Source organism: Equus przewalskii, chromosome 13 (assembly GCF_037783145.1).
Source record: "Equus przewalskii isolate Varuska chromosome 13, EquPr2, whole genome shotgun sequence".
Taxonomy (NCBI): Eukaryota; Metazoa; Chordata; class Mammalia; order Perissodactyla; family Equidae; genus Equus; species Equus przewalskii.
Genome location: NC_091843.1, coordinates 28,053,767 through 28,074,682, shown reverse-complemented (window position 1 = coordinate 28,074,682; position 20,916 = coordinate 28,053,767).

The window sequence follows — 20,916 nt, the reverse complement described above, 5'->3', positions numbered from 1 at the left end:
TTTTTTTTCCCCTTTTTCTCCCCAAGGCTCCCCCAGGACGTAGTTGTATATTCTTCATTGTGGGTCCTTCTAGTTGTGGCATGTGGGATGCCACCTCAGCGTGGCCTGATGAGCAGTGCCATGTCCGCGCCCAGGATTCGAACCAACGAAACACTGGGCCGCCTGCAGCTGAGTGCGCAGAATTAACCACTCGGCCATGGGGCCAGCCCCCCAGTGAAGGATATTTTTTAAAAGTCATAAGTCAACGGGGACAAAAAGAAGAGGAAAGGAGGCAGTCTCAGTGTGTGATTCCGACAAAATCTTGGAAGGAGAGGAAAGCTGTAGGACCACCCACCGTGGAACTGGGGTCCCAGGATTCCCGAGAGTGGGTAAGAGAAAAGACAAGACACAGGTAATTACCTAAAAGATCAACGTCAGCATAAGCAGGTTATTCAGAAATATTGATATGGATAACACAGGATACAGTTGGAAAAGTTGAAAGTGGTTGGTTCTGGGGAATGGAGCTAAAAGTAGAGTAGAGGATTGCAATTTTTCATTATAAACTATAGCTTGAATTTTTAAACTACATACTTGTATTCTTACTTTGGAAAAAGTGCCTCAAGAAGATGTTATTATTATTATTCACAGTGGCATGTTAATATATTTGAATTTTCAGTGACATGAATTAGCCTTTACAAAATTAGAAATGACCAAAGTTGACCCAAAAATAAGTAGAGAGAAGTAAACTGACTAATGAACCAAGGGAAAAATTGGAAAATTTTTAGAGAACTATTATAATACCACAAAGAGATAACTACCATTACAGGTAATTTTTTTTCAAACTGTCACCCCAAAAAATCCCTCCATTTTTAAAAAACAAGAAACGCGCTGTAAGTAATTCATTTTATTATGGGATAATCATAAATTGAACCTAAGCAAATAGAATTCTTCCATATGGTAAGAGAATTATTCTCTGAGATTAAACACAATTTATCCTACCATTGCAAAACTGGAAAAATTCAAAGGAAACTACCAACACAGTAAACAAAAGCAAAAGCCATCAAAAAGACTTTTGATAAAATTTCCCATCAACCTTTGACAGAAATCAGACTGGTATTGGGAATAAAAGAAAAATAAAATGTGTTTTCTGTCCTCCAGGAATTAGGGTGTTTTTTTATATTAAAAAAGTAAAAGGCATTCTTATTTAACATACAAAAGGACATTTGATAAAAATAATGAATATTAAAATCATCCTCTCACTGAGCTAATAACTTTGGAATGACGTCTGTGAGTCAGACACTCTTGGGTGGTGGATTGGATAAAGGTAAGTAAGACACTGACCCTGAATTTAATAATCATGATCATTGCCATGGTCATTATCATAACAGCAGACATTTCTTGAGCACTCCATATGTACTAAAGCTGACAACCTTGCATAGAAATAGTGGCCAGTCTTGGTTGTAATGGAGAAAGCAGGTGGGTGGTTGAGCCAGACTGGCTGGACACTGGATCACACGCGAAGGATTTAAGGGAACTGGGAGAGAAGCTTGTAGTCAGGGAAAGGAGCTTCAGAGCTGAGGATGCTGGAGGTGGGTAGTCACAGGTGAGGACAGGTACCAAATGGTACATGGAAGTGTGATGCATAACGACAAAATGGGAACCACCCACACACCCCAAATTAGAGTAAGATAAATCTCATTACGGTACATTAAGGTAATGGAATATCACATAGCCATCAAAGAAAGACCTACAAAGGCCATAAAGATGCATATACAAAATAGTGCTAAGTGGAAAAAATAAAACAATAGATGGCATAAACCCAAGGATTGGAGCTGGGTAAAATCTCCATTTACACATCAATAATGATAGGAAGAAATCACAAGGGTTAATAACTTCAAAGAGTCTGTTTTTTATTTCCTCATAGTGTTATGTAAGCATGCACTTTTTTTAAAAAGAAAGGCTATGTTTGGTCACTCCCAAATTATCTCCTCTGCTGAATCAGAAAAGACCTGTCATAACTCTATCGATTCCAAAGGAAACTCGATTCTTTTTCTTTACTCTTGGGCCCACAATTAGTTGTGCCTTATACAAGCCTGAGAAAGCATTTATAAATAAGACAGGTTTAATAAATTCCTTTTCACCAAATAAGTCCCGGTTCAGAAATGCCAACAAATGTCTGAAACAGTGAAGAACAATGAACAAACTTATTGCTTTATTTTACTAGAATATCCATAGTATCAATGAGATTGTATAGCTGGAAGATAGTCTAGAAATGTAATCTAGTGGATTTAAATTCCATTCCACAGAGAAGCCTTACAGATTGCCTTTGGGAGAAAGGGGTGATAGAGTGAACAAGCAAACACAGTTCCTTTGTCTCTTCCCCTTCCCTCTGGGGCTCCAAACACACAAACAGTTAACCAGAGCAGTTTTGTTAATATCTGCTCCATATGCTAGGGTTTCCAAACTTGGCAGCATATGGGGATCAAATGGGAAGATCTTAAACACAGAGACCTAGGGCAGACTCTATACCCCAGACCTAATGAATCAGAATTTCTAATGACAGAGCCCAGAGATCAGAATCATTTTGAAGCTCTTCATTTGATTCCGATGCAATCCAAATACAGAAAATCTCTCTAAAGTGTACTGGGAAGAGAGGGGCATATGGCCTTTGCTGGAATACTTCCACCTATGGGAGCTTCTTCCCCATAGAAAGCATTTGTAATTACCAAAGAAAATCAACTTTCCATGGAGCTAAACTCTCTCTTTTTGCCCTCTAATGCTACGCAGAACCAATGAGCACCCTCATTCCCAGGACAGGTGAGATAACAGAAGTTGGTGGCTGCCCCCTCACAGTAGTGCTTTCATCCTTTCTTCTGCTAACCAGCTCCATCCACCTTGCTACAATGGTCAACGAGATTCAAGATGGCACAATCATAATTCCTCAACTTCTGGCCAGAGTTGGTGACCCAAGCCAATCCAGACAGAGTACTACTCTAAGACTTTTTAAAACTAAAGCCAGAATTAAGGACATTTTCTCTCTGAAGTCACAGGCCTAGAAAAACATAAATGTAGGGCCATTGGTGGCCATGTCTTAGGCCTTGTTGTAGTGGATGCCGTGATGGGCCACAAGATGTACCACCAGATTCAAGACTAATACATTGACTTTACTCCCCCAAATGCCACAAGTGTTGCCTGCTGGAGGCTTACAGCTGAGTCTCTCCCCTGGGCAAAGGGAGCTGCCTTGTCCATGCTTATGCCTTCCCCAGGTGCAGCCAGCCCACATCCAATGACTGGTTAATATAGAGGTATAAAGATCTGGCTCCTGTGCCTCAATTCGGGACAACCTTGAAGAGCTCTCCCAGCTCCAGAGTCCTCCTGGGATGGGCTGACCCTTTGTTCTGAGAGCACAGCAGCTCAATGTCTCCATCCACCCAATCCTGCTTCCTTCACTCCTCCACAGTTTGTCCTCAAGAGCACTCCAAGCAAATCTCCATCTTAGAGTCTGTGTTTTCAGGGAACCTTACCTATGTCACTACGGAGGAATCCATCTACAGAAGGAGGGAATGGGGCTGAGCATCGACAACAGAGAAGAGACACACCCAGGGGGAACCCTAACATCAGCTGTGGTTCCCCAATTCTCCTCTTCTCCCTAACCTTCCAATTGTGCATAGTCACGCGTGATTCCAAACATCTGGCCATCCTGACAATGTGATTCTCAGACGTGAACGTAATTGCCCAAATGTGGACCTGTTAGGCTAGAGAACAGGGAAATTTCACACTCATTGTACTTCTATTAATTTAGCAGGAGATTAGCTCAGCTGTCTAGCAGCCCAAAAATTCAGTTGGGTTACTGGAGCTTGTGTTTAACAAAGACTCCTATATCCTTTTCTATCAAGCCAGCTCCCCTTTCCTGCATCCAAACTTTGTTTCCTCTTCTCAAAAAGTTGCTTCAACTTTATGACTGGCAGTATTTCTTACCCCTTAAACACATGCCCCAAACATAAGCCAAGATCTGGAAGGGGTTGGGGGAAAGAGGAGGTGGGGAGGGTTTTTTCTTTTTGCAGTTTATAGTATGAAAATGCTAAGTATTCAGAACATACTTTTTCTGAAACTGTGCACACTGTTCATCCATCCTATGTTCAGCCCCCTTGAGAATTGTAGAGCGCATCTCTTTTAGGATGGCTTGGAGTACCTATAGTTCTCATTTGGAACTTTTAATCATCTTTAACAAGTGTTGTGCATGTAATGAAAGTGCCAGAGATATTCACTTTGCCAGTTATGTGGCTATGTTTGACGCTAGATGCTCTGGTGATTAAGCCCGCTGAGAAAATTGAAGTGGTGACAGATTTGGGGTAAGTTTATTTAATTTCTAACTATAAAATATTCAGAGCTAGAGGGGACTTTAGAGATCATCTAGCATCTGAATATCAGACACTCCATTCCCCCAACACTCTTGCCCCAAGAGCCTGTGGCAGACATTGCTAATTGAACCCAGAACTCTGCCCACAGACCCCAATGCTGCCACCTTCCCACAAGGTCCTCTTCCCCAGGGACCACATGATGCCCCATAATTCTCAGCATACCACATCAGAGAGCTACTACCAATTAATTGGTTCTGACAAAATAGATGAACTTAATTTTCTTTACCTATTCCAATCATTCTCTTAAAACGGGGGAATCATTAACCCGGATTTGTATTATGGTTAGTAATTGCACTTAAACACCTGATTTCTAATTCAGTGCTCTCTCCATCTGCCCCTGTCTGAAAATTCTCCACTCTTTTCCACTATTATAGGCCCACAACCTGGTCAGGTATGCAGAATTCTGGGCCCAAATTCAACAGGCGTGTCCTCCATTACTGAATGGCTACGTAGCTGCTCCTCATGATGCTTATGACATATATGGGAACATGGAGGCCATCTGGAGGAAGAGAGGTGGTCCAGTTAGGGCTCACACACTTCACAGGGCCTCACACACTTCAATAATAATAATAAAATGCTAAGACAAATAGAAACATGCCCTATACCCAGTGACTCATAGTTCTAAGCTAATCCCACAATGGCTCCACCTCACTATTAAAAAAATGAGAGAGAGAGAGAGGGAAAAATACAATTCCATGTATGTCCATCTGTTTGGTAACCACAACAACCAGCCATAAATGGGAAGTGACTCCTGACAAATGGCTTTGTTTGAAGTCAAGGCCATCCCTCTGGCTCCTGAGCTATTACCTGGGGCCCTGAAAAAGCAAGTGGCCCTGGGACATTTGACCCCTTGAAAATGCTAAATCTCTGAAGCTCCAGCACCATTTTCCTCACACCAGGAGGATGGCAGAGCTGTAGGCAGGATGGAAAACAACCGGCTGGCATGAGGTACTCGGGAGCCAGTCAGAAATTACAGGATGATGTGTCAGGATCCAGGAAAAGATGGGTGTGATGATCATGTCATTCTTTCTCCTTGGCACAGAAAGAACACACCTGAGTCTCCAGCCCCCATCCTGGAGGCCCAGAGAGGGGAAGAGACCTGCCCAAAGGCATACAGCAAGAATGGCTGATGTTTCCAAGAACAGGTTCTTTAAGGAGGAAAAAGAAAGAAGCTGGAAAAATGTAAACATCAGAAGCAATGATAAATGGAAATAACTCATCCAGTGAAACATCACTTGGTCTTGACAGAGCTGCTCACCATAGAAAGCAGATGTCCCATCCCTAACCCCTACCTGGCCAATAGATCTCCCTTCTTTCCCGGCTCTGAATCTTAACGGAGGCAAAACGCTAGCTACAAAGTGACTGACTTTGGAAATAGACTTTGTGAGTCAGTTTCTGCTCTCTAACCACTAGACCAAGCTCCTCAAGACTAGGATTTTACTACATCTATGACAAGCTGGCAAGAGAGGTCGACCTTGCATCAAAGATAAATAGGCATTTTGTGGATCAGTGATCAATTGCATGAAATAAAAGACAAAGTAATTCATAATTAATTCAGCATGTTTTAAGCTTGGATCAATGCTCAGATGCACTATCCCTTTTAATCCTCATAGCAAACCAATGAGTAAAAACGTTTATTCTACGTTTTCCGGAGCTAAGGGACAGAGATGATAAGCAACTGGAAATGGAGTTTTGACAACGTTAGGAGACTTGCCCATTGGGCAGAGCCAGGATTCGAAGCCAAGTTGCCCTGGTTTCCTCTGTCCTCTGCCCTTGTCTTCCCAAACCCCACACTCTACTCTAGCATTTTTCACGTGGTCAAGACATAATCACCTCTCTTCTTTTACCAACACAACAGCTCTGTGGGGGCGTTGGCAGAATATTTGTCACAGTAACAAAAAACAACAGATTTGGAGGTAGACAACCCATGTGACCTTGAGGAGGTCACATTCTGTATGTGGACCTCAGTCTTCCTCATCCATAGCATGGAGGTAATATGAGCATCTACCTGACAAATTTGCTGTAAAGATGAAATGAGATAATGTGAGTGAAAAGCACTTTGTATAAACTGCTAAGTGACATTCAGTGAAAAGTGAATAAGGTCACAGAGAATGACAGAGATGGTAAAGGACAAGCAAAAAGCTAACCCAATGAGCTGGGTCTACAGTCAAACCATTACTTGGTTCATAGCAAGTAATAACAGTATATATCTACATAGGGCCTAAAGTTTTATAGCATATATAGAGTTTTTCAGAACACAGTTCTCTTCAAACCAATAACCAATAGCCCTGGTTTGAATCTTTTTCTTCTTTATTCAATATAGCCATTTACAGTTGTCAGGCTATCGTATACACGTCAGGGAAGTTGCAGCAGCCTAAGTTAGAAACTAGACCTACTTCTGATGACACTCTTCTGAAGTAGGTGCTGTGTAGTTATGGAAACTGAGGCACGAGGATCCCTAGCACCTGCTCCATAGCCAGTAAGTGGAGGAGCTGAGTTTGAACCTTGATCTGATCTGCCTCTCAGCCCCACTAAGAACTCGGCTGTCCCAGAGAGCTTCAACCTCATGGCTCCCTAAGCAGATACGAGGGCCTGGACTGACCCACTTGGGAAAGAGCAATGTTCAGCCTGGAGGAGGGAGGTTGAAAACTCCTTCCCTGCTCGGAAGGGCCGCCCCAGCGACGAGGACTTAGCCTTCCCACGTCTCCAGGGCTCACCTCAGACGACTTTCTCTGCCTCTGTGAACAGCTCCTCATGCTGCTCTGAGTCAGACCTCTTGTTTCTTTCTCATTTTTCTCTCCAACATATTTTCCTACAGTGCTTTTTCTGGACTTCTTCTTTCTTTAAATGCTCAATTCACCCCACAGGACCCTGCCCTCTCCTTTCTCCCCATCCCCACTTCTCGGTTTTTCTCTCAGCCTCTGACTTATTCCTGAGTTAACTGGAAAGGGTGGCCCAGTCCCACTCCTGCATGCATCGTCCCTCCCTCTCCTTGGACAATGGGGCAGCTTTGGTTTGGGGAGTGGGCTCTTGAGTCTGACCCTCTGAGTCTAAATCCTCTGCTCTTAGGATCTATGTGACCCTAGACAAACAGCCTGGCCTTTATATAAGTCTCAAAGGACCCGTCTCATAGAACCACCACGAAATCAGATTAGAGGAGCTAACGCTTGACAAGGGCATGTTGCATGAGGCCTATTATCAATGTGCCTTTATGCACATCTGATTCAATCACCGGTGTTACCATTCTCCCATCCCTCCTCCAATATCTGGGGAAACATTCCTTTTCTTCTTAAGCCAAATCCTCCATTTCCTCATTCCTTCCAACCTTCCACAGGAACCTAGTCCCAGAGCCGCTCTTCCTCTCCACAGCACCATGTTCTTCCTCTCTACCCCACACCCACTCCTCCTCTTGGACCTTCACCTTAATTACAAATGCCACCGCCGCCAGTGGCAAACTTGACACCCTGTCTTTTTCCTTTGTCATTACCCCCTCCTTCCTAGTCACCAAGGCCCATGATTCCTCCCATTCTGCCTCCCAAGCTCTAGCTCTCCTTGCATGTCTCACCATCCTCCTTGCTGTCAACCACACTCCCTTTGTCACCACACCTCTCCTTTCCAATCCTTCCCATTTCCTCCCTGTGTTCTCCATCTTTGGAGAGCCCGTTCCCCTCCCTGCACATCAGGTAGCATTCATCCTTCAAAGCATGACTTATTCAGACATCTCTCATTGTTTCCAGTCTGTTCTCAATTCTCATAGTCTGCCCGGTTTTCAAATGTTATTATCATACATTTATGCCTTCTCCCTGAGTTACAAGCACCTCAAGTACATATCTCATATGTCTACATATGCCCCTACAATGCTTACAGAGTACCAAATACAGAAAAGGCCTTCAGAAACTATGCATTGATTGATTGATACAGGATCAGTGTACAAGCTTTAGGAAAAAGGAGATATCTTAGTTAAGATTTATATTAGCTAACATTTACTCCATCCTTACTATGTGCTAGGCAACGAAGTTGGTGCTGGAAAAACAATAAGATGAAAGAATGGTACCTACCACCGTGCCAAACATTTTACATGCATTGTTCATTAATCTTTAAAATATCTCTATATGATTAGTACTGTCATTATACCCATTTTCCAGAAGGGGTTAAGTGACTTGCCCATTGTCACACCAGAAATGAATGTCAGAGAGGGGAGCATTTCTATTTGTCAGTGAATTCAACTTAATATTGATTAATGCCTCCCGTCTCCTTTATGGTTTTTCCAAACTTACCCAAGGCCTACAGAGTCCTAAAAGTGATTGCAGAGACTTCAAGAAGTCAGATGAGTGCGTAGTCCAAGGCTTTCTCAGCCCACTGCCTGCAGATCAGGACATGCCTTAAATTCAGTACAAACCACAACAAAGAGTGCTAACTATACTTAGAAGCCATTGAGACCTCAGAGATTCTTTGTAAGGATCAAAGTTAGTGTTCTGAAAGTCAAAGTTGCATTTTGCCTTAAACAATAACAAAAAGCACAATAAAGCTTTCATTACTATCGAACTGAAATACTCTAAAGAATGCTCTGTATATCAAAGTTTTAACGAGCTGTGCTAATCAGAACAAGGAGGAATCAAGGCCACAGTGCCTTTTACTTTTAAGGGCCTATGCTTGCGTCTATGGGCTATGGAATGATAAATTAAATACTACTCTTGTTTTCTCAAGTTTACAGTCTAGTAGCTGGACACTTGAGTTGAGTGTAATAATAGAAATAATCAGGCAGTCCTATTTATTAAAACAATTAGCCCTGTGAAGGGAAACATAAATAGAGGCCCAGATATTCCACTAAATCATGCAAACAGCCAGAATTTGAACCTTGACTAAACATTTTTATTTATTCGCTTATTCAACAAGTATTTCTTGAATTCCTACTATGTTCCAGCCATTCTTCCAGGCTCCGGGGATAGACTGGTGAAGAAGGCAAGCAAATCCCCTTCCCTCTTGGGTCTTACATTCTGGTGGAGGAGGAAGATAAGAAATATTAATTAATGAGTATGGAAAACAATGTAGCAGTGGTGAGACTATGGCAAAAAAGCAGCAGAGTATGGGGTCAGAAAATAGCCAATAGAGGAAGTCGGGGCTTGAGGTCTGGCGGTCCAGGATGACCTCACTGGGAGGTGGTATGTGAGAGAGACCTGAGCGAGGAGAGGGAGTGTGCCGTGTGGGGCTCTGAGCTCAGAGCATCCCAGGGGAAGGTGAGAGCTGGTGCAGAGGCCCCGAAGCAGGAATAAGCTCGGTGTCTTTGGGGAAAGGCCAGTGTGACCGGAAAGACGTAAGAAGGGGAGGGAAATTAGGCTGAAGAAGCAGAAGGGACAGATCATTGGGCTCTTAGGAGTCTCTACCTTCTTCTGCATGTTTTGGGAAATGATTGCAGGGTTCGGAGCAGAGGAATGACATCTGTGATCTACACTTTTAAAAGACTACCGTCTAACTGATTGTTATATAGAGCTGCCCTTGACAGACCAGGGATTTTCTCAAATAACTGGAGATTGGTGGCTTGTCATGGGTCATCTGGGATGATTTCATTAAGAGGTGAACGTGGATCCCCGTGAAGAGAAGACAGTTTGGCTCACAGGAAGAAGGAGGCATCCCTGGTGACGGGAAATGCATATGTAGTGATGCAGACAGAAGTCAGTAAGTTGTGTAAGTTAGCATTTCCCAAAGTCGCTCGTTAACACTAGTTTCAAGCTGTGTGAATAAGTGTTACACAATAAAAAGTCAGGTCAGCATGAGAAATGCTCTGTTCATAAAAGGTAACCATGCCTCTTTCCTGGAGGCCTTCTCAGAATCTTTGGGGTGCTCATTTACACCTGGTCTTTTCCAGACGGGGCTGAAGCTGGCAGGGTTCCCCAACCTTATTCAACCGCAGAACTCTTCACATAAAACATACATTGGAAAACTCCAGTGTGACAACTTCAGCTTAAAACCAGCTAAGACCTATTTGGAGATGAAAACAGGGATGTATTGAGTAATAGAACTTGAAGCCAGAGAGCGGGCATTTTGGGTTAATAAGAGGCCAATGTAAACCTATCAGAGTTTAATAAAGTTTATAACAAATAAAACAACCTGAGAAGGTCACTCTTGCTGTCCTGTTTAGACCTGCAGGATAGAGCAAAAGTCTCCAAACATTCCAGGGACTTTGCAAGATGACCCACGGGAGTGTAATGAGACAATATTATGACGTCTGCTTATATTTATGTTGTTCCAAAAAATCATGAAGAAATCAATACTCTGCTATTTAATACATAGATTGAAAGTGGCACTTGTATATGATTGATAGATACACACACTGAGCTTGGATCTTCAAGAATGTTATGGATAGGAACGCATGATTATGAAAAGTTTGGAGGTGAGGTGACCCAGAGAAGGAGGTATCTAGTGCTTGCACCAAGCCGTGTTGTGGAAGTGAAGAGGAAGGAATAAAATCAGGAACTTGCAGGGAGTGGCCATGTGGGAGGAGAGGGTGCTGAGGAGCTGGAGGTGGTCAGCAGCAGCAACTAGGACAATAGGGGTGTGGAGTGGAGGCTAGGAGCTCAGAGACAGTTGAAGTTTGTGTTGGGGAAATTGAGAAGGAATTGAACAAGAGGGTCAAGCCATCACTATGCACCCACATTACAGCCCTAATTGTAGCACTTAGCCCACTGTCCAGGACATAATAAGTGTTTAATAAATGTCGGCAAGATGAATGAATGAGTGAGTGAATGAATCAAGGAATGAGTAAATGTGGAGCGCTCAGCAAAAGAATATAGAGTAGGAAAATTTGGGCAAAATGAAAATAATCTTCCAGATCAAGATTCCACAAAATGCCAGTTCCTAAAGATAAGAAAAAAAAATCATAACATCTGATATTTGTTCATTTGTTCTTTATTTTATTTATTTATTTTTTTTGCTGAGGAAGATTAGCCCTGAGCTAACATCTGTTGCCAATCTTCCTCTTCTTATCTTTATTATTTTGCTTGAGGAAGATTGTCCCTAAGCTAATATCTATGGCAATCTTCCTCTATTTTGTATGTGGGACACTGCCACAGCATGGCTGGATGAGTGATGTGTAGGTCTGTACCTGGGATCCAAACCCGCAAATCCCAGGCCGCTGAAGCAGAGTGCACAAACTTAACCACTACACCACTGCACTGGGATGGCCCCCTTTGTCCATATTCTTTCTTTCTTTTTTGGTGAGGAAGATTGGCACTGAGCTATCATCTGTTACCAATCTTCCTCTTTTGGCTTGAGGAAGATTGTCCCTGAGGTATCATCCGTGCCAATCTGCCTCTACTTTTTATGTGGGATGCCACCACAGCATGGTTTGATGAGTAGTGTATAGGTCTGCTCCCAGGATCCAAACCTGCAAACCCTGGGCTACTGAAGCAGAGCACACAAACTTAACCACTATGCCACTGGGCCAGCCCCTCATATTCTGAATTAGTTCCCCAGACTTAATATCTGAAAGTTGAATTATTGAGTCATTTCAAATGAATTTCATATTCATTGTCAAATTGTCCTCTGGTAATTTTGAATGAGATTTCATAACTTATGTGAACTCTTCAGTTTAAACTGCACTTTCATATATTCAGACCTTACTTGATTTCTGCAGGAACCCCATGAGCAGGCCTCATTGTCCCTATTTCATAGGTGAAAAGAATTCCAAAGCAGCTATGAGTCTTCCTCAAGGTTACATTCACACTGAGCTACCATGAGGGCTCTTTCCACTCATGGGATGAAATGCCAACACGTCAAGAAAAATACCAGTACCCTGATCCGTACGTTCCTCTTCAACAGCAAAATACATGGGCTCAAGTTTCTGATGGGGGTGTTTCAACATTAAACAATAGTGAGATATTGCCTGTTTGACATTGAATTCTCTTTCCTTGTGGAGAAGGTTCCCTGACATCTTGCCAAGTAACTAACTTTGCTCTTGAGTAAGTCCTTTTGTTAAAATACGGTTGCTTATAACTGGAGCCCGGCTGCCAGCACTGTCTATGGTGTTTGGATACTCTTATAACTGGAGCCCGGCTGCCAGCACTGTCTATGGTGTTTGGATACTCTTATAACTGGAGCCCGGCTGCCAGCACTGTCTATGGTGTTTGGATACTCTTATAACTGGAGCCCGGCTGCCAGCACTGTCTATGGTGTTTGGAGATTCTTATAACTGGAGCCCGGCTGCCAGCACTGTCTATGGTGTTTGGATATTCTTGCTTGCCTTTAAACGGAAAGAGGATCGGAGAAATCCAGAGCTCGAAAGATCCTTGTAGATCATTTCAATTCTACCCTAGCTAGTGGAGATAAGGAAACTTGTGTGTCTAATGGGAAGTGGCTTACCCAAGGTCACACAGTCAGTGAATAGCAGAGAGAGGATGAGAGGAGGAAGTCTCCAGACCTCCAGCCAGGAGTCTATCCACGTAATTTTGCATTTGGAGAAACTGAGGCCCAGAAGGGCGAAGCAACTTACTCCTTGACACACGGGTAATTAACAGTAGAGCTGGGTGAGAGCCCAGGTGTCTTGACTCCCCCTTAGGAGCCCAGCCCCAGACTCTACTTTAGCCCACCAGAATCCATGCCAAAAAGCTGGGACCAGGGTGGGCTGAGTGAGGCGCTCACTTCAAGTGCAAATTTCAAGAGGATGTCAAGATAAATAATATTTCCATGCTATATTTTTTAAAATCAAAATTAATAGAAAGCATCCATAAAGAACAAAATATCCAAATTTTAAAGAAAGATGGGATCCAACCCTTCATTGACATGATTCACCTCACTCACCTCACCCTAGTCCCAGCCCTGTCTGGGGACCTCCATTGCCTGGACCTGAGGAGACCTTATAAGTAAGACTCCAGTGATGGGACAGATTACTCACAAAGAGCTACAGGCCTATGACTAATGGGACCAATCACTTGGACAGAAGAGCCCTCTAACTGGGTCCTGGAGCCATGGAGATATGGCAACTAAAGAAATTGTTTATGGACCTAAAGTTGTTAATAACTCAAGTTCTCATGATACCAGCTTCAGCCATTGAAAATTAATCATTTAGAATCTGGGTAAAGTTCGGTGCTTAGTTTCACGAAATCATCTGTTCAAGCACTGGGTGTGATGAACTGGTTAGTCAACTAATATGAAAGAAATCTGGGCCTCTTAATTAACCACAAGCTTAACATGAGCCCATGATGGGAGGTGACTGCCAGAAACACAAATGGAATCTTGGGCTGTACTCATGGGCTCGTGGTATTCAGGAACTGTGAGCCTAATTCCACAGGAAGTCAGAGCCAAGAGAACATATTCTGGCCTCTCTGTAGGGAAGGCGTGAGGTTGCTATTTGAGGCTGGAAGAGTGCTTGTTATGGGTTGAATTTTGTCCCCCTAAAAGAAATTGAAGTCCTAACCCCCAATACTTATTCGGAAACAGGGTCTTTGCAGATGATCAAGTTAAGGTGAGGTCATTAGGGTGGGCCCTAATCCAATATGACTGTATCCTCACAAAAAGGGGAATTTTGGACACAAGAAGAGAAACACACACAGGGAGAAAGCCAGGTGAAGACGAAGGCGGAGATGGGGTGAAGTATCCACAAGCCAAGGAAATCAAATATGGCCAGAAAACCCCCAGGAGCTAGGAGAGGGGCATGGGACACATTCTCCCTCACAAGGAACCAACCCTGCCAATGCTTTGATTTTGGACTTCTAACCTCCAGATCTGTGAGACAATGAATTTTTGTTATTTTTAAGCCACCCAGTTTACAGCAACCCTAGGGAATTAATAGAGCATTTGGCCCAGAAGCACTCTCATGCCTGAAAGAAGCAGGGAAAACCCATCCATTCGGATTCTCATAGACAAAGGCATTCCCGTGCCTATCACATGGCCTGGCTCAGAGGAAGCATGCAGTGACTATTCCTTAAGAAAGAAACAAATTTCAAAGCAATCCACTACTGTTAGAGGAAAAAGAAGAGGTTGACACACCAGGTTACTTTCCTTCAACTTCTCACTCATACTAAGCATGAGTTGTTTTAACCTCATTCTATTTTCAGGGGATGAATCATAGGATGTCAGATATAGACAGCATCATAGAGATTACGGAGTTTAACACTGCACTCTACAGATGAGGAAAATAAGGATTTGATGAGGAACAGGACTAGCTCTTTCCAAATGCATGACTCCCTCCCTTACAGGAGAACCCTTTTCCTTTTTTCTCTCATATGTTAACATATCCCCTAGTCCTTTGCTGTTATCTACAGCTTAAAACTTAAATGAGAAATTATTCAAGCTTACCGGAAGTCAGGAAAGGTATGATGCCCACTGGCGGTCCTTGTGAAGGAATAGCAGTATCTAATATTTATGGAGAATTTATTTTATGCCAGGCCCCATGCACAAAGCGCTTGACTGAATTATCTCATTTAAGGCTCACAGTAATGCTACTAGGTAGGTTTTATTTTATCCCTGACTTATTGGTGAGCAAAACAGGTTCAGAGAGGTAAAGCAATATCTGCCCAAGTGGTCGAGTTCAGATTTAAACCACCAGGTCTGATGGTTTCTGAAGCCCATGTTCTTAACACGCTCTGCCGTGCAGGGACCAGACAGGCTTGAGAGGCCAGAGGAAGCAGTGGAAAGAGGTCTGGGCCGGAACCAGGGAAGTTGGGTACCATCTATGCCCAGCCACCAATCTGCTTGGAAACTTAAGCCAGTTTCTTTACCTCCCTAGGCCTTAATTTCCTCATCTGCAAGTTGAAGTGGCTGCCCTAGATGATGGATATTGAAGTCTTTTCCTGGTGGACTATAGCTTTATTCACTCATTCCGCAAATATTTATTAAGTGCTCATTATGTGCCAGGCACCATGCCAGACACTGGGAATGTAACAATAACCAACATAAACAAAGGCCCTGCATTCATGGAGCTTGTATTTTAGGGGTGGTAGGGGTGGGGAATGCAGAATAAACATGAAAGTTTCCAGAAAAACATCAGCCTCATGAAGGAAATAGAGCAGGGTTAGAGACTGAGAGTGACAGGTGCAGGATGGTGGCTATTTCATATGGGGTGGTCTGAAGAGGGGACCTTTGAGCAAAGAACAGAAGGACTAGAAGGAAGGTGTAAGAAACAGCAAACGCAGGCCACGTGGAATTGGAACAAAAGGCCTTAATGCCTCAAGAGGGTCCACGGGTGGTAAGCGACTGTTGAAAATACCTCAAATGTAAATCAGATGCCTATGGAAGCTTTGTTTAAGCCTCTTCCCCCTTTGTCAGTAAATCTTTCATCATGAATCCAATTTCATGATGTAATTTTAGTACAACTTAGTAGCCCCAAAATTATGTAATTTGCTCAGGTTCGATTGTAACTACTAATTGTTCTAAGCTTAACTGAGTGACTCCCGGCCAGAGCAGCTTACAGGAAAGGAGTGGCAATATCTGAGTACACGTTATTGCTGTTATGTCAGCTGATTAGATTTTTTTTTAATTATCTATACTGAAAGATCTCACATGATCCAGAGGTCACTCACATGATATTTTTCACATGACCCAAGTTTATGTGTTAAAAGCTTCAAGAAGAAATGGTTTCTAAGGTCCGTGGATTCTGCCTCTAACATACCTCTGGCATCTGTTCCCTTCTCTCTGTGTCCACCACTGTTGCTCAGATCCAGGCCCCAACATCTTCCATCTCTGTCTCCACTCTTGCCCCTTTCCAATTTGTTCTCCGTGCTATGGCCAGGATGATATATCTAAAATGAAAATTGTATCGTGTCACTGTTCTCCTGAAAACCATCCAATGGCGGCGGTTACACCACTAACGTTGGTGGTGGTTACACAATCATGTGCGTTTGTCGAAATCCATAGAACTACATACCTAAAGAGAGCAACTTTTACTGTATGTGAACTGTACCTCAATAAGCCTGACTTTAATAATCTCCAGCGATAGTCATTGTTCTCCAGGTAAACATCTGACCTTTCACGGGGTCCTGGTGTTACGTAGTGGTTAGATGTTCATCTTCAGCCTGGATCCAAAGCTTAGCTTCATAATGTCACTTGTTAACTGGGTAACCTTGACTGAGTCATCTACGTTCTCTTTACTCATTCTCCTTATTTGTCAAAATGAGATAATAATAGTACCTACCGCTTAGAGTTGTCAGGAAGATTAAATAAGTTAATTCTGATAAAGCACTTAGAACAGAGCCTGGTGAATAAGTGCTCATTAAACGTACAGTATTCCTAACAAGCCTTCTATTACTCTTCAAGATTGGATCCTGTATTAGTTTGGTCTGGCTGCCATAACAAAGACCACAGACTGGGCGGCTTAAACAACAGAAGTTTATTGTCTCACAGTTCTGGAGGCTGGAAGTCCAAGGTCAAGGTGTTGGCAAGGTTGGTTCCTTCTAAGGGCTGTGAGGGAGAATCTGTTCCATGCCCTTCTCCCAGCTTAAGGCGGTTTGCTGGCAATCTTTGGCATTCCTTGGCTTATAGATGCATCACTCCAATCTCTGCCTTCATCTTCAAGTGGCATTCTCCCTATGTGTGTGGGTCTGACTCCAAATTTCTCCCTTTTTATAAGGACACCAGTCATGTTGCAGGGGTCCCTTACTCCAGTATGACCTCATCTTAATTAGATCTGCAACAACCCCATTTCGAGATAAAGTCACATTGTGAGACACTGGGGTTAGATATTCAACATATAAATTTTGGGGAGACATAACTCAACCTATAACAGGCCCTGACATGTTCTCTTATCAACTCTGCCCATAAAATCTCTTCCAGCAACCTCTTACACCCAACAATTTGCTTGGCAAACTCCTACTCATCCCTCAGTTTCAGTTAGATCTTACTTTCCTGGAGTAGTCGTCCCTAACATTTTGCCAACCCACCAATTAGATTAGGGGCCTTTCTCGTGTTCTTCCAGTGTCCCTGTACTTACACCTCCCACAACCCTTATTGCTTTGCACTATACTTGTCTGTTTACTGCCTATCTCCCCATGAGATTTCAAATACCCTATAGACAAGGATTGCTTAATATTGAGTATCAAAACCCAGATGGATCCTAAGTAAATATTTGTTGAATTACTTGTCTTCTTATATTCTGAGCATCACCTATTTTATGTTTCTTTAGATATTTAGAAGAAGAATGCTGCAAGAATTAGAAAGCAAAATTTTTTAAGCAGTGTATCACTTGGAGTTAGGTCAAAGATCAGAAACCATGCTAGATGTTTCAAATAAAAGTATTTAATACAGGGACTTGATTGTTGGAAGGATGTAAAAGTAAAAAGGAAATGCTGAGAAAATCTAGACATGAGTAACTGCAGGAAGCAGCCACTACCTCTAGGAATGAGAAACAGAAGGGAAATGGACAAGTTTACCAGAAACTAAGAGTTAGAGGAGGGTCCCACGCATGGCTGAGCTTAGATCTCAGAAAGGCAGAAACCATGTGGCTGTAGCTCAGATTTCTGAATTGGAGAATACAACAGCTGATACAGGATATGCTGAAAGTTGCTGGAGGCGGAGCCATGACTGTCCTCTACTGTCAGAGAGAAACATCAAGATACCCACCAAGGAACTCCAGGCAAGTAGTTTGCAGACTCCCAGCCCCAGCATCACAGAGCAGAGATAGGAAGGTGGGATAGGAGCTGAGAGGCAATACACACATAACCAGCACAAGCCAAGAACCTGAGGAAAGGTATATAGATTTCACACAATTAGGTAAGATCCCTGACAATTGGTTTCTAACCCTGCCACAGATTGACTATATCCCTGGGCAAGCAGCTTCTCTCTGAGCTTCAGGGTCCCCACCTGTGGCAGAGGGAAGGCACTAGATGATCTGTAAGGGCCTATCTGAGTATGAGCAAGGAGTTGCTGGGGATTTCTGAATGATGTCGTCTCTCTAGAGGATCCTATCCCAGGCTTTAGCCATCACATAAATATGACATTTCCTTTTTCCCCTTCTGCAGCTACTGTTTACATGCTCCAAAGAAAGCACAGGAAGGAAGCCAGGGCTATATTTCTCCAATATGGTGACTCTCTTAGACAAACTGACTTCCAAAATGAGTCATTGAGGGGAATGTTTCACATTCAGTTAAATGATCAAGTAACTGAAATGCAGGAGGTGGGGGAGGGAAGGGAGGAGCAAGTGGGGAGGAGGGGAGTGAAAAGAGCACGTTTTGTGTGCATACCGGCCCGAATCTACTACGTGTCTGACTCACATCAGCAATATCATCTCCGCTCCTCTGGTCCTGGCCTTGCTCTGCCTCCCACGGCCTTGCTGGGAGGTAAATCATGGTGGCGGAAGACTCGGTTCGATCTCAGCGCAGCCACAGGCCAGCCAGGAGACCTACAGCAGGCCGTTTATTTTTCCTTACTTTCCTCACCTGCAATTCTGCCTGCCTCTCCAGACCATAAGGATCCAATGAGCTAATACGTGTGCAAGTGCTTTCTCCATCTGGGTGCTATTTACAAAAGTGCACTCATTTTATAAAAATGCGTTGGGCTGGCCTGGTGGTGCGGTGGTTAAGTTTGCACGTTCTGCTTCTCGGCGGCCTGGGGTTTGCCAGTTCGGATCCTGGGTGCGGACCTGGCACTGCTTGGCAAAAAGCCATGCTGTGGTAGGCGTCCCATGTATAAAGTAGAGGAAGATGGGCATGGATGTTAGCTCAGGGTGTCTTCCTCAGCAAAAGGAGGAGGATTGGCAGTAGTTAGTTCAGGGTTAATCTTCCTCAAAAAAAAAAAAAATACATTAAGCATTAAAATGCATTTATAAAAATGTATTAAGTGTACTTAAGATTTTTGCACATACATGTATACTTTGTGCTTCGATTAAACAATTACCAAAAAAAGTAAAACTATAAGAAAGCAAAGTAAAAAGTGATCTAAATTTTTTTAGTTTATGAACTCATAGTAGTATCATGTGATAGGAAGTGACCTACTTAGATAACAGAGCCAAGAGTGTAAGTATATAAAGGAGAGCTAAGTACTCTAGATTTTACAGACATAGCTAAAATTCAGTAGGTAGATCCCTTACTTAATTCTAGCTTTGCAAAAGGAACACACATGTAGTGTAGAAAATTTGGGAAAGATAGCAAAGCACAGAGAAGAAAATAAAAATTAACCATAATTTCACCCTCACAAGCACAAAATTAAAATTTCTCTGTGAATTACATGCTACTGGACTATGAGAGACTGACTGGTGAAAATGCTCCTTATTCTTTTTTTTCTTTTCTACTTCTTGACAGGCTCAGAAATTGAAAATTCTTATAAGCCAGGTGGGGGTAGCAATGCAAGGCCTACAGAAACCAGGAAGGCAGTATAACCAGTGAACAGCTGGAATGAGCCACTGCAGGTGCAATGATAAATGACAGCTGACCACTCGCCTGAAAGACAGGGACATTAGGGAGTGGTGGAGACTGTGGCAAATGGTGGAGACTGTGGCAAATTCAAGACCACGTGCCCAAAGGGCTCTTTAGCTCCAACCCATTATTCCACATTTTCAGTGTGACTGGACCACTGATATTTTTAAGAGAAATTGGGCATCTGGAATTTTATGTGAATGTCCCCAATTTCTTAAATACTAGTGCTTAATTAATTTTTTAACTCTCTAGGCCAAATCAAAGATATCGGTAGGCCAGCTGTGGCTTGTGGCTGCCAATTTGCAACCCCAGTTAAAGGCAAAGACGGTAGGGGAGGGTTCATTGAAGGTCTCAGGCAGGAAAGTAATGGGAATAGATTTGTAGGTCAGAAAATTCCTGAGGCACCTGGTGTGAGGGAGGGACTGGAGAGGGGAGAAACTGGAGGTGGTGGAAAGATAATATTCCAGGTCCTATTCACTGCCTTAACTGGGACAGTGGAGAGGGAAGCTGGAGAGGAGAGGTTAGGAGAGAAGAGGGTGCAGCCATGGGAGAAGTGATGCAGCGTGGGGCTGGGAGCCCCAAGAGGGGTGCCAATGTTGCAGTTTTGCCTAGAGCCCTAAAAACTCACTCTTCAAGTCTGAGGAGGGAAATGTCTTGTTTGATAACAGACAACTGCAGAGGAGGAACTGCTTAGTATTAGAGATACCTCCTCCCAAAATAGCAAAACTAAATAAGCCACTGATTTCAGAGCTTGAGGGCAGAGCCCCAATGGTAGCTGGGAGGAAAAGGCTTGCCAGCTGAGCAGCCTTGAGCAGAGGTCAAGGGAAGGGAAGAACAACGAAGTCAGAACCAAGTCCTATGCCCTGAAGGGACTGGGGATACTCAGTCTGAAGAAGAAAAGGTACAAGGAAAATGGGATTTGGCTAGCTCGCTTGCAAAAAGTATTTATTGAGCATCTACATGTGGTGTGGTTCCAGCTGGTGCTAGGTTTGGGGGATACAGTGACAAGCAAAAGTAGGTAGAATCTATGTTGTCCCTGCCCTGAGGGAGTCTTCTGGGAAAGATCAAATGATCTCACCAATAAATGCAAAGGGGCAAAACTAAGATAAGGGTTGGGAAGGAGGCGGGCACTGTGTTCTGAGGGCATGGCCCAGAGGGTGGGGACCAGACTTTCA